General features: G+C 48.8%; 1 pseudogene; it reads right to left on the reverse strand.

The window, feature by feature from the left end:
- Window positions 1-9,102: 9,102 nt before the first annotated feature.
- Window positions 9,103-12,941, reverse strand: LOC120709432 (annotated as a pseudogene).

Raw genomic sequence — 12,941 nt, forward strand, 5'->3', positions numbered from 1 at the left:
CCCCCTCCCAACTCATTTATAGCTCACTCTTAGCCAGCTTCGAGGTAAAATTACAAGGTGAGAGGTTTACAAATCCGACATTCTCACGCATCCGAGAGGTGTACAAATCTGACCTTCTCACATATTCACATTTCACACACATGTCTACAACCGACGAAGGTTCCAACAACCTTCGGGGACCTCCGGGAGTCAGAGCCATGAAGGATCCATCGACGAGCAATCAGCCGCCACCTTCGTTCCCGAAGTTGATCCCTTGACCCGAAGGTTCTGGTCTTCGAACTTGTGCTTCTGAGCAACCCTTCGTCACCTTCGGCCGGACAAAGGCGATATCCTTCGTTGCCGAAGGTTTTGGTGTTTGCGCTTGTGCTTCTGGGCAGCCATCCGTCACCTTCGGCCTACAGAAGGTGATATCCTTCGCACCGAAGGTCATGGTCTTTGAGTTTGCGCTTCTTAGTGTTCATCCGATACCTTCGGGTATGCTTGGTTCCATCTCGTTGGGGGCCCTACAACCAGGTTAGGGAGCATTTCCGAGGGTGAGGGCTTGACCCGAAGGTCCAATCCCCAACACCACCAAGGGGTCATTGACCTATCACAGAGGTTTTAACCGGGGCATAAGTTACACAGAGCTAATCCCTTCTCCTTGGTCACCCATTACTCTCAGCTCTTCTGATGGCTATCAGACTAACTAGTGGGGTTTATGCTAAGCCGTTGCCCATTCAACGGTCGAGTGGTTTGCACGATAGTGGATTTAGGTGAGATGACACACCAACTCGGTCATTAGTTGTGACAAGATGGATATCTCCCTTCCTTGCTCTGCCACACAGGCACGAGCACACCATTCAGCAATTCACACAGAAGTGCCATCCATCTCGTCTAATCTCATCTTTCAAAATCCCACATTTTTCCCTTCCCACACACTCACACATTTTTCTTTTATAAAACAAGTTGTATTGTGTTTAAGGTCCTAAGCATTCTAGCGGCGATTAACGTCCAAACACATTCAGACATTAATCTAGGTGGTCAAGGAATGGTTATAACAAATCAAGGGATGGCTATCCAACCATGTTTTCAGCAGGCAAAACATATGCAGTTTTATAAAACAGGCCAATAGGTTGTGTTTATAAAAACTAGGATAAAACATGCATCAAAGGGCGGGATTGAACTTGTCGTCTTCAAAGCCTTCCGGGAAGTCCTGCTCAAGGTATTGTCCTTCGGGTTCGGGGTCGCGGAACTGGTCCTCGTTCGCTTGCTCATAGTACTATTCGTCAACGGATTCTCCCTCATTCACACCGTGATCTATGACGCACACAAGCAAGCACACAATCAGGAAAAAAGAAATAAAAGTTTTATCATTGAGCTCGAATCAGAAACGATTGAGATATGGAGATAGGAGAAATATTTTTGGGTGATTTCCTAATGGCATGGCCAAAATTATGTTAGGTTTGGCGTGGTAAAGTTTCAGGTCGATCGGAGATTGTTTGGCGCATAAAATGATAAGTTAACGGGGTGTTTAGGGTCTAAACAAGGATCCAGGGACTTGTTTGTAATTAGTGAAAGGTCCTGATTAGAATTCTGGGGAGTGTTTGGGTTATTCTGGAAAAGGTAGGGGTTTATTTAGAATTAATTTTATATGGTGGAAGGGTTTATTTTGAAATATAATAAAAGAGGGGGTTTCTTTTGCAAAATGGTTAGAAAGGGGGAGGGACTCTTTAGGAAATAGAGAGAAGGGGAGGGGGCCAAGGGCAAATCTGCCCTCCTCTCCTTCCTTTCGACTAGGAAATAGGGGAGGGGGAGGCAAGGCGCCGGCGGCGGCCAATCCGGTCGGCCTGAGCTTCGGCGACGGCCGTGGAGGGGGGAAAAGGAAGAGGGAGACGAGAGGATTTGATTCCCCCACTCACCTTGGACTGGGACGCGGTGAGAAGGCGGGGCGGCGATGGGGCTGCGGCTGGTGAAGGCGTGCATGGCGGCGGCGCTAGAGGCAGGCAGGCGCCAGGGGTGCTCCTCGGCCCCTTTTATAGGCGTCCGAGGCGGTGGAAGGCGGGGCGCGTCGGTGGCGGCCCGGCGGGCTTTGTGGCCGGCTTTAATGGCGGTGGGGGCGAGCTGCTGTGCTGCTCGGTGTCGCGGAGCGGTGGCGCGGGTGGCGAGGTCGGCACGGGGTGACGCGACAGCTCGGGCAGGTGGCGAGCGGGGCAGGCGGCGCTGTGCAGCTTGGCGGCGGAGGGCGCGGCGAGTGACGGGTGAGCAGGGGCGGCCCTGTTGCTTGGCGTCGGGCGGCGCGGCAAGTGCACGTGGGAGCAGGGCCTGACGTGCGTGGGCGGGCCCGGGAGCAGGGGCGAGCGGGACCGGGTGAGGCCGACGTCGAGCCGCAAGCAGCGAGCGACACGGCAGGCGGCGCGCGTCGCGTGGGGGCACGCGCGTTAGCAGCAGGCGAGCGACGCGGCAGTGATGGCGACCGCGTGACACGCGTGCGGCGCACGGAGTGGGCAGGCCGGGGGCGGGGCACGCGCGCACAGGGACGGGGAGCAGCCGGGGTAGCCAGTGGGCGTGCGCGAGCGTGGTCTGGGTAGTCACGAGGGAAGGAAGGGAGGAGGAGGAGGAAAAAGAAAAAGAAGGAAAATGGAAAAAGGAAAAAGAGAAAGAAAAGGAAAGAGAGAAAGAAAGAGCGAGAGAGAGAGAGAAAGAAAGAGCGAGAGAGAGAGAGAGAGAGAGAAAGAGAGAGAGATGGTGGGGATCGCGGCGGCGACCGCGGCCAGACTCGCACGCGCGCCGGTCGGGCGTGACGCGCGGGACGAGGGCAAACAGGGAGACGGGACAACGATTGGATGTCGGGACCTTGTTTTCGGGAGATCGGGAGATCGGGCGGGGATCGATTTTGAATGGACTGAGCTCAATGATTGAAAATAGGTTTTGAAATTATTTCGCACGTGATTTGATTTGGTAACTTTTTGGGATGTTACAAACTTACCCCACTTAAAATGAATCTCGTCCTCGAGATCCGGCTGGCTCCTAAACAGATGGGGAAACTCCTTCTTCAGGGCGTCTTCGCGTTCCCATATGGCTTCCTCTATTCCGTGTCTGCTCCACTGAACTCTGCAAATCCGTACTTCAGAGTTTCTTGTCCTCCTAGTGACAGTGTCCAAAATCTTGACCGGTATTTCCTGGTATCGTAGGTCTGGTTGCAAATCTATTGCTTCTACTGGTACGTGTTCCGTCTCGGGTATCCTCAAACACCTTCTTAGTTGTGACACATGAAACACTGGGTATATATCTGACATTTCTTCCGGTAGCTTTAGATGGTATGCTCCGGCTCCGACCTTCTTCAGAACTTGGCACGGTCCAATGTACCGAGGGGCCAACTTTCCTTGTACTTGAAATTTTCGGATTCCTCGAATGGGAGAAACCTTAAGATAAACGAAATCTCCTGGGTTGAAACTTATTTCCCGTCTTTTCTTGTCTGCGTAGCTCTTTTGCCTTGACTGGGCTGCTTTCAGCTTTTCTCTAATCTCGACAACTCTTTCTTCCGCTTCCTTTATGAGTTCGGGTCTGACTAGGGCACGTTCTCTAACTTCTGACCACATCAGAGGAGTTCTGCATTTTCTCCCGTAGAGAGCTTCGAACGGTGACATGCCCAAGCTTGCTTGATAACCATTATTGTATGAAAATTCTGCATAAGGTAAACTCTGCTCCCAATCCTTGCCATAGGTAAGGACACATGCTCTCAACATATCCTCCATTATCTGATTCACCCTTTCTGTCTGGCCATCTGTTTGCGGGTAATAAGCGGAGCTAAAATCCAATTTGGTGCCCATGGCTTTATGCAAACTTTTCCAAAACCTAGAGGTGAATTTGATTCCTCTATCTGAAATAATTTTGCTAGGCACACCATGCAACTTTACTATGTTCTCCACATACAGCTTGGTTAGCTTTTCTCCACCGTAGTTGGTCCATACGGGTATGAAATGAGCCGCTTTATTGAGTCGGTCAACTATTACCCATATGGAGTTGTGTCCTTTCTGTGTTCTGGGCAAACCCACTACAAAGTCCATTCCTATCTCATCCCATTTCCAAACCAGAATGGGTAGGGGTTGCAACAATCCTGCTGGCTTCTGATGTTCGGCCTTGATCCTCTGACACGTATCACAGTGGGCGACAAATCGTGCAATATCCGCCTTCATTCCATTCCACTAGTATTTTTGTCTTAAATCCAGATACATTTTGGTGGATCCTGAGTGAATGGAATATGCTGAGTTATGAGCCTCATCCATGATCACTTGCCGGAAGCCCCCTTCTTTGGGTACATAAATTCTATCCTTATACCACAAGGTTCCCTTATCATCTACTAGAAAATCCGGTGCTTTGTTTTCTCTAGTATGTTTGTAGATCTTCATTAAATCCTTATCCGAAACTTGAGCCTTTCTAATTCTGTCTTCTAGTGTGGATTGGACGTTCAGCACGTGGCTGGAGCCTCGAGGGACAATGTGCACATTCAATCATGCCACTTCCTCTCGCAGATGATCATCCTTGGGTCCATAGGATTTCCGGCTTAAGGCATCGGCCACTACGTTCGCTTTGCCGGGGTGGTAATGGATTTCCAAATTATAATCCTTAACCAATTCCAACCATCTTCTTCCCTTAAGTTCAAATCCGGCTGGGTGAAGATATACTTCAAACTCTTATGGTCGGTGTAAATCTCACACTTATTTCCAATCAAATAATGTCTCCAAATCTTAAGGGCATGCACTACGACTGCAAATTCCAAATCATGGGTTGGATAATTCTGCTCAAGAGGCCTGAGTTAGCGGGAAGCGTATGCAACAACTTTCCCGTCTTGCATGAGGACACACCCTAATTCTTGTCGGGATGCATCACAATAGATAACAAAATCCTGATGAATATCCGGTAGGGTCAGCACTGGGGCAGTTGTCAATCTTCTCTTCAATTCCTGAAAACTTCTTTCACATGACTCTGTCCAGTTGAATTTTTTATCCTTCTTGAACAGCTCTGTCATGGGCCGGGCTATCTTAGAAAATCCTTCAATGAATCTTCGATAATACCCAGCTAATCCGAGAAAGCTTCTGATTTCACTAACATTAGTTGGTTGCTGCCAATTGGAAACTGCTTCGACTTTTTCAGGGTCGACTGCTACTCCTTCTGCGGTCAGAATATGTCCAAGAAAAATCACTTTCTCTAGCCAAAATTTGCACTTGCTGAATTTTGCATAGAGTTTGTTTGCTCTCAATTTTTCCAAAACTACCTTAAGATGTTGCTCATGTTCCTGGACATTCTTGGAGTAAATAAGTATGTCGTCGATAAAGGCTACGACAAAGTTATCTAACTCGTCCATAAACACCTTGTTCATGAGGTTCATGAAATAAGCAGGTGCATTAGTTAGTCCAAAAGACATTACGGTGAACTCAAACTGCCCGTAATGGGTGACAAATGCTGTCTTTGGGATGTCACTTTCTCTAATCTTGAGCTGAAAATATCCCGACCTCAGATCAATCTTAGAGAAGTACTTGGCTCCTTTTAGCTGATCAAAAAGGTCATCAATCCTGGGGAGGGGGGTACTTATTCTTGATGGTAACTTCGTTCAGCGCCCGATAATCTACACACAACCTCATACTCCCATCCTTCTTCTTGACAAATAGGACTGGGGCTCCCCAAGGCGACGAGCTTGGCCTGATGAAGCCAATTCGTTGTAATTCTTCCATTTGATTCTTTAGTTCTGCCAATTCAGAAGCTGTCATCCTATAGGGTCTTTTGGCTATAGGAGAGGTTCCAGGGACAAAGTCGATGACAAACTCTATATCCCTATCTGGTGGCATTCCGGGAAGTTCTTCAGGGAAAACATCTGGGTATTCGTTTATTACCGGGACTTCTTCCAAGGACTTGGCTTCCATGCTAAACACCATTGGGTTAGATCCACTTTCCTGGGTATGGCAGGTTACTCGTACTCCTTCTGGGTTCGTTAGGTGTACCACTTTGTCAGTACAACCTATGAGACCATTGTGTCGGCTTAACCATTCCATTCCAAGGATCACGTCTATTTCCTTAGACTTAAGTACTACTAGATCTGCTAGAAATTATACCCCACTTAAAATGATCCTTACCCGTAAACATCCTAGTTGACACTTGATGTCACCTCCAAACGTCCGAGTTAATAGGTGTGTTTTTAGTAGTACTATAGGTATATTGTGCTTTTCCACAAAACTTGAGGATATGAACGAGTGTGATGCTCCAGAATCAAATAGTACTGTTGCAAGAGCTGAGCTGACTAGGTACTCACCGAGCACTACGCCCTGAGCTCCTTGAGCCTCCTGCGCGTTGATGTGGTTGACGTGAGCTCGTCCAAATGACTGCTGGGGCTGTCTCATCAGTTGACTGTTGTTGTTGGTGTTGCTGTTGTTGCGGATGGGCACTCGATTGGCACCTGACAGAACTGGCCTTGGTCCATTCACCGTGTTGGAGAAGGCTGATGTAGCAGGCTTGTTCTTGGCATATGGGCAGCTAGCAATGAAATGCCCTGTCTCTCGGCAGTTGAAACAGACCCTAACATTACTGTTGTTGGTGGTGACCTGGCTTGCATTGCTCTGCGGGGCCTTTATGGTGTTCTGGCTCTTAAACTGTGTGTTAGGGGCCTGTGGGGCTGTCACCTGAGACTGGGTCCTATACTGCATTGGGGCCTGATATCTTGGTGCCATATAGCTAGAAGTTCTTGATTTCTGGAAGCGGTCATGTTGGCGGGCCTTGCCTTCCAGAAACTTACGCTTGTTATCCTTCCTTTCTTCAGTTTTGGCCCTCTCTGTGAGAATGACCTTGTTCATCAGAGTGTTGAAGTCCGGGTAGATCTGAGGGGTAAGCAGGGTCCGGAGTTCTGGGTTCAATCCCCTCTTGAACATGTCCTGCTTCTTTTCATCATCGTCCACTTTTATAGGCGTCCGAGGCGGTGGAAGGCGGGGCGCGTCGGTGGCGGCCCGGCGGGCTTCGTGGCCGGCTTTAATGGCGGTGGGGGCGAGCTGCTGTGCTGCTCAGCGTCGCGGAGCGGTGGCGCGGGCGGCGAGGTCGGCACGGGGTGACGCGACAGCTCGGACAGGCGGCGAGCGGGGCAGGCGGCGCTGTGCAGCTTGACGGCGGAGGGCGCGGCGAGTGACGGGTGAGCAGGGGCGGCGCTGGTTCTTGGCGTCGGGTGGCGTGGCGAGTGCACGTGGGAGCAGGGCCTGGCGTGCGTGGGCGGGCCCGGGAGCATTGGCGAGCGGGACCGGGGGCGGCCGGCGTCGAGCCGCAAGCGGCGAGCGGCACGGCGGGCGGCGCGCGTCGCGTGGGGGGCGCGTTGGCAGCAGGCGAGCGGCACGGCGGTGATGGCGGCCGCGTGAAACGCGTGCGGCGCGCGGCGTGGGCAGGTCGGGGGCGGGGCGCGCGCGCACAGGGACGGGGAGCGGCCGGGGTAGCCAGCGGGCGTGCGCGAGCGTGGTCGGGGCGGCGCGGCGAGCGGGCTGCAGCGCGCGGGAGAGGAGAGAGGGAAGGAAGGGAGGAGGAGGAGGAAAAAGAAAAAGAAGGAAAATGGAAAAAGGAAAAAGAGAAAGAAAATGAAAGAGAGAAAAAGAAGGAAAATGGAAAAAGGAAAAAGAGAAAGAAAATGAAAGAGAGAAAGAAAGAGAGAGAGAAAAAGAGAGATGGCGGGGATCGCGGCAGCGACCGCGGCCAGACCCGCACGCGCGCCGATCGGGCGTGACGCGCGGGACGAGGGCAAATAGGGAGACGGGACAGTGATTGGATGTCGGGACCGGGTTTTCGGGAGATCGGGCGGGGATCGATTTTGAATGGACTGAGCTCAACGATTGAAAAGATGTTTTGAAATTATTTAGCGCGTGATTTGATTTGGTGACTTTTTGAGATGTTACAGATATCTGGACCATGAGCTCTTCTAACAGTGGCAAATATTTAAATTTCCCGCAATCCGGCGGACGGATTCGTCGTGCCGGCCACCGGCTTTTCTGCATAATCAAGAGCTCATCTCTGAACTCGAACCTGACGGCCCCGGCGCTGGCCTCGCCGGTCCGGCGACTGCTCCGAGCTGATCCGACCAAGGAAGAACAGACTGCTCACATTTTCCTCAACGATCGTCAGTCGATGATCTACGCCTCTACCTGAACTGCGCAGGACCGGTGGACCGATTTGGTTGGTCGATGCCTGCCTGCTTGGCTGATCGTTTTTTTTATATGATGAATCACCGGGATCAGTCTAAAGATGCTGGCAAACCGGTGACGGAACATGTGCATGGGCACCAAGTTGGCCGGGGCCCAGGTTACAGATACTCGTAGGTTAGATGGGGGAGAATTGCATGGATAGCTTAGAGCACCATTCATCTGTTACATGGCGTGCCTAGTGTCAGCACTCAGCAGGCATACAAGCGTCCCACAGCTTATTAGCTTCTATTTTGCAGGCGAGGAGACGCGGCAGGTTCAGCGGCATTGGATTTAAGACGGCTACAACATGAATTTTTCACATATACTTGTGACCACATGATCTATCCGGATTGTTCATCTTGAAATCAACGGCTAGACGAATCAGGAGTAGGTGAGGGAATCATGGGTGGATGAAAAATTCAACGGTTGGATGGATATCATGTGAGATGAATGGATGGTTGAGATAAGTCATGTGGACGCATGTACCCGTGGAGATGCTTTTCCCTCCATAGTTGCCAGCTGCAGAGGTGCAGGAGAGTGCAGCTGCTTAGCTGATTGTAACTACACGACGAAGGTAGATGCCGCGTCATCGGCGTCGATGCAGCTCCCAATTTTCTACAGCCACGTGCACTGCGCCGCCACCACCACCACCAACGTCAGCGACTCACCTACTTCAACCGGCGTAGTATTTCTCAAGTGCGCTTGAACAACACCTTCCGGGACATGGAAGCAACAGCACAAAGGCCCCTGTTTAGTTCACATCCTATAAACCCCGTAAACACAAAAAAACATCACATCGAATATTTCGACACATGCATGGAGTACTAAATGAAGTCTATTTACAAAATCTTCTGCATGGATGAGCTGCAAATCGCGAGACGAATCTAATGAGCCTACTTAATCCAGCAAATTTGGAAGATGACTTGTCAGTTTCATTAGTTTTCTCACAGTCCCCTATTTCAGCAATGAAATTGGTTAGGAATCAACTTATGAAATGGGAAGCATAGTTGATATAGTTCGGAGGTTGATTGCACCCTTTTGGTACTGCAAAGTTGAGAAGAGGTGCATATCCACCTAATCCGACAATTTTGCAATGGGTGGAAACATAACAATGTTGCACAACTAATATTCCTTTATAATTTTAATAGGAAATAATATCAAACAAAATTGTAGCATACCGCTCTCTGACCTTGATGTATAGATCGGCACTCCATATTGGTAGCTTCAAGACAACAAGGTAAGAATTTAGAAAAACAGCAGGTGTGCATAAAATATATGAATGAGTACAAGTGATCCCGATTGATGCCAAACCATTCTAGATTTCCAGTGTCAATGCCTTTTCCAGAATAAACGATGCCTTTACTTGTTAGAAGCGATGAAACATGCTGAACAATCTCCTCATGGGACACCTACATTTCACAAAAATGTTTGTTAAAACAAATAATTAAAAGATGTTCAAGGAAATATTCAGATGTATATTCAGACATCTTCAGTTGAACTGTGGTGGTGATTGCAAACCACATAACCTTCAATAAGAAAATCTCTAAACACAAGTAGTAGTACAGCTGATAGTCAACAATGGTGTTCCAAGCATTAAATAAATTTATGCGAATACTAAGCAGCCAAGGTTATCAAGTCAGTAAATCAAATTGATTTGGCATGCTAACAACTCAATGGCTAGTCAAAAGTCCTGCATAACAGTGCTCGACATGGCATCCACGGAAATAATCACGGAAATAATCAGAGAGACCTGGCTGGTAGATCATAGGAAATAATCACGGAAATAAACACTAAAGAACATTTGAAGAACACAGAAATAGGAAAAACCCATAGGTCGTAGGTATTATAAAACAAAGGGGAAATCATTTGGCCAGTACCTCTGGGTAGGTCTGAATGTACCCCTCAAGAGATTCACCAGCTTTCTGAATAGGAAAAAGTCCATTTTTGATCATCCAACTATTGTCCGAGTTTGATTTTGGCCATTGAACTTCAAAATCGGGTATCTTCAACCATCCAACTATCAAAACCGTTCACTTTTGGCCATCCGGCGGTTTTGCTAATGTGGAGGTGGCCAAAAGTGAACGATTTTGCTGACGTGGAGGTGGCAAAACCGCCGGATGGCCAAAAGTGAACGGTTTTGATAGTTGGATGGTCGAAGATACCCGGTTTTGGAGTTCAATGGCCAAAACTAAACTCGGGCAATAGTTGGATGGTCAAAAATGGACTTTTTAATTCTAAATAATACCAACTAGTGCATGTGCCGTCAGAAGGGCTTCCTTCTTGTTTTGCAGCATCTGAAGTTCCTTGCCATTTTTTCCCTCTTTAACCATAGCTAACACCTTACGATGTAGGGAGTCAAGAGCTTCATCAATGCGGCTTTTAACAATATCAAAACCATTCAAAGAAACCTCATGTTCTGTAAGAAGGGCAGCAGCTTTGCGAGTTTTATGGACAGTACCAACTAGAACACGTGCTGTAAGAAGGGCTTCTTTCTGTCTTTTAGCTTCTTAAGCGCCTTGCCTTTTTTTCCTTCTTGAACCATAGCCAACACCTCAAGATGTAGGGTGTCGAGAGCTTCATCAATGTTGCTTTCACTGGCGGACCCAGTGGGTGGCCAGGGTATGCCGTGTCATACCCTAAGCCAGCCCTTCTCTTTCTAATGACTTCTTTGACTGGGATTAATAAAATTGAATTGCAACTTGACAATCATATTGATGACACTAGACATGAGGACAGCTTCAAAGGTCTTACCAATCTTGATGACCTCTCAGTTCTAGTTCAAATTGGGAGGCATAAGATTTATGATATGGTTTACAATCTTCTAAAATTACTCTTGTTTCTACCGGTGGCAACATTTTTTCCAAAGTCAGCTTTTCATTAGTATAGATCCAAAAGCACTTTCTCCTACTTTTACTGACTTTTGGGCATACAAATTACTCATTTGCCATTGATTATGTAGATACCGGTTTGTGTTTTTTTACGTCGCTCTCTCCTCCCTCTCGCGACCGCTTCCTCGGCGCCCCTCACCTCCTCTCCCGCCAGCGCACCACAAGCCTTGTCCGGCGGGTGCGCGGTCCTGCTCTGATGAGTGCGCGTCTCTACCCTCATCGTTGTTGAGGCTCCGCGCCCTCCCCACGCCGCTCCCCTTCCTTGAGAGGGCCGCATTGAGATGATTGTGGATGATATATGGGTCCCCTTAACAGTTTTCTGATAAACAATTACAGCTGCCGAACTAGATGGCCTTCTGCTTTTTTTACAGCTGTTTTTCTATGGCCCACAGCTCACAACAGATTTTCCAAAAGTCACAGCTCAACCAAACACACCTTTAATTTGCTTCTACTATTTATATTGTAATCTATGCAAGTATTGAACCTAATTACTTGTATACCGAATTGCTCGTGGAATTTTTTATTGTGCATCGGATTTTTTTAGATTGTACCGAATACCGAATTGTATGTTAAAATTTTAACATGACATACCCTAAGTTTCAATCCTAAATTCGCCGCTGGTTGCTTTTAACAATATCAAACCCATTCAGAGAGACCTGTCTGGAGCTCTTGTTATGGCAGCCACGGAGCTGCTTCTGAGCTGCCAGCAGCAAAATTGCTGCCTCAACAAGCTTCTCCGTACGAATGTAATTCCATACCTCATCGACAATGTTGTCTGTTTGTTTGGCAATTAATCTAGTAGTGTCCAAGAACATCTTCTGCGAGTGGCAATAACATGGAAAAAATAATTAAACTAGAACGCAGGTTATATTGTTGGATGCATGAGTGGATGGATGCAGCAAATAATTAAGGGGAACTGATTGGGGCTAGTATATCAAAAAAAAATGCTCTGGCCGTAGGATGTGAACAAACCATCTCAGGCAGACAGAGGAGGAAGATGAGGCTAACAATATATATGGTCCCCATCAGCCCAATGGTCCTCGAGGTACTTGTGCATGCTGGCATTCTCAACGGCGACATGAAGAGCCAGGAGGCCCTCCACGACATCCTCACCCTCGGTGCGGATGTTTGCCGGTGCGCCGTGCCGGAAGAGGAGCTTGACCATGTCCACGCTGAAGTTCTCGGCGGCCACGTGGAGGGGCGTGAAGCCGTAGCGGTGGCGGCCGTTGGGGTCTGCACGGCGGCCGCGGAACGGAGCGCCGCCCTTCAGCGCCAGCCTAGCACATCGCAGGGCGTTGTAGGAGGCCATGGTACAGAGAATCTCCGGGTACAGGAACTCACGGAGGCCCATGAAGTGCGAGAAGCAATTGCACACACGATAGAGCTCCTTGACGCTATCCTTCTCATATGCAGGGCGCAGTCTAGGGGATACCGTACCTAGGTACTTTGCGAACATTTCCTACAATAAGAGATACATGCATCAGGAGTTACTAGTAGAAAGCAAATGAATTGAAGAACATTGACCGACGGCGTAAAAATCAGTAGCCGATGTTAGTTTTCTTTCAGGGAATTGAAGAGAAACAAACTGATCCATGCATGTACCTGAAGCTTTTCCTTGATATAGGAAGCAGATTCAGGATGCTTTGGCATGATATTACGGCTGGGGTCGCAGGCAATGAGATCCTCGAACTTCTGCTTCCATGTCCATGATCCGTAATCTTCTTCGCTGGGGGTGGGGAGGGAGGCAGCTGGGGGGTGAGTTTCCATCTCCCATCGTCAGCGTGGAACTGGTGGGCGACGAGGAGATAGAGGTTGTTTCCATGAGAAAGGCGGCGGCGGTGGCGGCGCTCAAACTCTCGCCACTCTA

Source organism: Panicum virgatum, chromosome 5K (genome assembly GCF_016808335.1).
Source record: "Panicum virgatum strain AP13 chromosome 5K, P.virgatum_v5, whole genome shotgun sequence".
Classification (NCBI taxonomy): domain Eukaryota; kingdom Viridiplantae; phylum Streptophyta; class Magnoliopsida; order Poales; family Poaceae; genus Panicum; species Panicum virgatum.